This window comes from Trichechus manatus, unplaced genomic scaffold, assembly GCF_000243295.1.
Source record: "Trichechus manatus latirostris isolate Lorelei unplaced genomic scaffold, TriManLat1.0 scaffold00039, whole genome shotgun sequence".
NCBI lineage: Eukaryota > Metazoa > Chordata > Mammalia > Sirenia > Trichechidae > Trichechus > Trichechus manatus.
Genome location: NW_004443975.1, coordinates 14,860,375 through 14,865,514, shown reverse-complemented (window position 1 = coordinate 14,865,514; position 5,140 = coordinate 14,860,375).

Below are 5,140 nucleotides of genomic sequence, written 5' to 3'. Positions count from 1 at the left end.
TCAGTCCCAACTCATGACGACCCTATAGGACAGAGTAGAACAACCCCATAGGGTTTCCAAGGAGTGGTTGGTGGATTTGAACCGCCAACCTTTTGATTTGCAGTCAAGCTCTTAACCACTGTTCCACCAAGTCCAAAATCTGTAGGTCAGGCGACAAGAAGAGTGAAAGTAAGAATGTTCTGGCAAATATGTCTATTTATAGTGTGGAGGCAGAATACACCCTAAGAAAACTCCCTTTTTGCTCTTAAAGCCATCAACTGATTGGATGAGGCCCACCCACATAATGGAAGACAATCTGCTTTACTTGGGGCCAACTGATTTAATCACATATAACTACTTTATAACAGCAACTAGACTACTGTTTTGCCACACAACTGGGCACCGTAGTCTAGCCACACTGACACATTAATTATCACAGCATCCAAGCCAAGAGCATACTCTTCCCACTGGCTTTATGGCACAGAATGGCAGTCCCCACTCAACACCCTTTGTTTCCTGTTTCTTAAATCTATCATCTTCCTTCCCATACATAACTCTACCGAAATTTAAATAACCTTCTCAAGGTTGTTTTTCAGATCTTGTTTGTGATGGAATCAGCTGCTCAAAAGGTTATCAGTTTTGTTCTGTGGAGTTTCCAAAGAAATTCCATTTGTTTGCAAAGTCTCACGAGAGCATATAGAACAGACCAAAATTTATAAGCCTTCCCTTCATTTGAAATTCACCAAAAAAAGCCAAAGTAAAAATAAAAGTTCTCCATGCATCCAGAATTTATTGTTAAGAGTGTTTTATGCCAAGGTGATGAAACAATATTTGTGCACCGAAGATGGCCACCTGGCCCATTGTGCCACAGCATTCCACATCATAGACACAAGGGAAGGCCTCTGTCCCTACCCCAACCACCGTGAGTGGATAAGTGAGTAACTGGATATGATTAGAGCTGGGCTGTGGGGGAGTCTGAGATGAATGAATGTCTTCTTCAGACAAGTACAGACTTGTTCTCTGACTTGCAAATAGACATCTGCAGCAACAACAATCTGGGAAAAGAAGAAATCAAGAAGTGTATATGTGTATGTGTATGTGTGTATACGTGGTGTCATAAAAGAAAAACCTATGGTATTCTTAATAGAACGAAATTAATGGATACGCTGCTTATATATTCCCACCTTAAGGAATACTCTGATACCACTACCTTATATTTAGGAGTCTTTTTAAGTCATCTTTAAATACACACATATCTGTGACTTCGTTTTATTGACAGTCCTGTGAGGTGTGTAGCACCAGCGCCATGATCCACACTTTGCAGATGAAAACAGCAGGCCACAGAGGTTGAATACACTGTCCGATATTGTGGTGGAAGACTCAGAACTGGTTGCTTGACTCCCCAGCTAAGCTCATGGGCCACTTAACAGTGGAGAGAAGAGATTGATTTCCTTAAAAACTGAGCTAAGACAAATGGGGCTTCTTTACAGAGTGTCTCTGTGAATAGTAATGCCTCTATCTAGTCTTGAGTCTGGGGCAGGACTGTAGGTGCCCTCCATCCCTAAGCACCAAGTACATCTTACCACATTTTAGACTGATTTACAAATAACAAGAGGAGGGAAGGAAAAGTGAAACAAGAACCAAGACTAATGCATATGGATCTAACATATTACAGTGCTTATTATGTACTAGCCACTTTTTAACAAGCTTTACACTTGTTACCTCATCTACTTTCTGCAATAACCCTGTAAGACAGGTGTTATTAGCACTGTTTTATAGATCAAGAAACCAGTAATTCAGAAAGATAACACTGCTAATGTAACAGATAATGGCCATATAGCACTTAACTGCTCCAGACCTTGTCCTAGACACCTTCCATATGATATATATATAATCTTCACTATAATCCTATGGAGGTGGAGACTATTATCATCATTTTCTCCATTGTATCAGTGAAGAAATGAAATGCAAAGATATTAAGTAACTTGCCCAAGGTCATATAGCTAATAAATGACAGATTCAAACCCAGGCAGTTGAACACCGGAATACTTGCTCTTAATAGCCATCCTACTCTGCCTCCAGGTGACAAGGCCAGGAGATCTCTGGCAACAGAACTCTTTCAACCACAGCATAAAGTTCAATGACCAATCTTCAACCAAGCAAAACTGGGGCTTCAGCAATCCCCTCTTCAAAAACATTTCAGCACCCCAAGCTTCCTTCCTTGACATGCAGCAATGCTGATCACCCACACACCACCAGTCCTTCACCCCCTATTTCCAGACCACTATTCCTGTCAATGTCATGCTCCCTACACCCATAGAAAACCAAAAGGTCAGCAGTTCAAATCCACCAGCCACTCCTTGGAAACCTTATGGGGCAGTTCTACTCTGTCCTATAGAGTCGCTATGAGTCAGAGTTGACTTGACGGCATCGGATTTGGTTTGGTTTTATCTGATCCCAAGACAGCAGCAAGACAAGGCTGAGTTAACAAACTAATCTGTATTAACTGGTGTTGGTTGGGGAAGATAGGAAAACTAACATTAGTTCATTCATCTATTGATACTTCCCTGGAGAAGGACATCATGCTTGGTAAAGTACAGGGTCAGTGAAAAAGAGGAAGACCCTCAACTAGCTGGATTGACACAGTGGCTGCAACAATGGGCTCAAGCATAATGATTGTGAGGATGGTGCAGGACCAGGCAGTGTTTGGTTCTATTGTACATAGCGTTGCTCTGAATAGGAAATGACTCAATGGCACCTAACAGCAACAACAACAATTGATACTAGGAGCTGGGTTTACAGTAATAAAACAATTACTTTGACAGGGAGCTGCCAGAAATTCAAGCCGGATTCAGAAGAGGATGTGGAATGAGGGGTATCATTGCTAATGTCAAATGGATCCTGGCTGAAAGCAGATAGTACCGGAAAGACGTTTACCTATGTTTTATTGACTATTCAAAGGCATTCAACTATGTGGATCATAACAAATTATGGATAACATTGTGAAGAATGGGAATTCTAGAACACTTAATTTTGCTGATGAGGAACCTGTACATAGATCAAGAGGTAGTCATTCAAACAGAACAGGGGATACAGCATGGTTTAAAGTCAGGGAAGGTGTGTGTCAGAGTTGTATCCTTTCACCATACTTATTCAATCTGTATGCTGAGCAAATAATCTGAGAAGCTGGACTATATGAAGAAGAATGCGGCATCAGGATTGGAGGAAGACTCGTTAACAACCCGCGTTATGCAGATGACACAACCTTGCTTGCTGAAAGTGAAGAAGACTTGAAGCACTTACTGATGAAGATCAAAGACCACAGCTTTCGGTATGAATTACACTTCAACATACAGAAAACAAAAATTCTCACAGCTGGACCAATAAGTAAGCCTCCAGCCTTACACTTGATCCACGGATTTGGGACTTGCCAGACTTCACAACCACATGACCCATTTCCTTGAGATATGGTTCGTGAGTTCTTTGGGATGTTGCAGAGAATTATGGAACCCAAAGATGGGAGGGAGAGTACTGAGGGGAGGAGGAGTAGTTGATGTTAGAGATGATGGAGTGTGGCAGCAGTTTGGAAAAGTTGGACATTTGGGACATCTTAACCTCAGCCTCATAGGAACCAGCTTTGTGCTGATCCTTATAAAAGAAATCATTCCAGAAATTGTTCAGTCCTAGTGGTAGTAGTTGTCGGTGTTGCTATTGTTGCAAATGCTAGCCCTCTAGCTGTGGACATGGGGCGAGCAAGTCACAAATTGTTCTGCATTTTCCCCCTTGAAAGTAAAAGGATCAGACTGAATGATCTCTAAGGCAATTTTATTTCTAAAATGCTTTAAAGATCCATTGAAGTAAGAAAACATTTAAATCTGTAGGAGAGACTTACAGGGTGTAAGAAAGTATACCCTGAAAGTAAAGAGGGCAGAGAATGTGGTGTAGGGTTTCTGGGTGTTTCCTTAAGCTCTTCCTCTGCTCCAAGAGTCAGCCATTTCGGCAGATGAAGGTTCAGTATCCCATAATCCTCCGCTGAGGGCAGCCAATCTAGGCACAGTTGCCTCCAGTGTTTGCCTCCTTCTCCATGAACTCTTTGCCCCTCTCAGAAGGGTCTGATTCTGTCTCTGAAGTCAAGCTTATTAAAGCTGTCCATTTAGTGTGTATTTATCTCCATGGTTTTTTTCCTCACCGGCATTTCAAACTTTCCCCAATCAGTCATTGTTTATTAAAAAATAAATTTATTTTTCTTCAAAAAGTCACAGGAAGTACTGGTACCTGAGTTCTCTACTTGATAGTCAGGATCTGTGGGTTCTGAGGGCAGTTCCCAGTACTCTGGCTATGCCTTGGTCCAGCAGACCCTTGAAGCCAAGGATAAGGAGACTGTCAGGATCAGAGGTGACAAAATTTCCCCTAACCTAGTCCCAAACAACGACTCACAACTCAATGAGCTCTTCTGGGACCCCATTTCTCCATCAACAAAGAATCTTTTGCAACTACCTCAGCCCAGGGACTGCTTACAGCAACCCAACTACTTAGCTGAAAGGTGCTCCCAAGTCAGCACCTCCTAGCCAGTCCCAAAGGAACTAATTTTAATATCATACGCAGATTTATTACCCAAGAAATGAGCATTTCCTGCTTCAAAAGGAAGCCTAGGCATGCCCAGGAGTCCCTTCTACAGAGTACCGAGAACAAATGTACAGAGAAAGTCATCTTGTGAGATCCCCCAGGGGAACTCAATCGTAGCACTCCTTTATTCTCAGGGAAGCATGTGCCGTGTTCAAGGAAATGAAAAGTCTGCAAGAGCGTTCTTGGGAATTTCATCACGGGGAAGTTTGCTAATGATTTCAAGAAACACTTTCCATTAGAAATGAATGGAGCTATGGTCATGTCCCAACTGCGTTTGGCCATCTACGCCAACCCTTAGTGAGTCTCAGTGCCTCAAAGCCAGTTGCCAAAGTGCAAACTTCCAAGGACACAAGCTGGGTAGCTGCAGATATTCATAAGACCACGAGAGGGCAGATACATTTATTTCATAGGCAGACTGTCCACAGCTTATCTGCCAATGAGTCAGGGCAGATTTGTTCTTGGAAGGCCATCTTGCTTCATGCATGAAGAGATCAGCCACCTCCTGGCTGCTTGATCTTTTTTTTTTTTTTTTTTT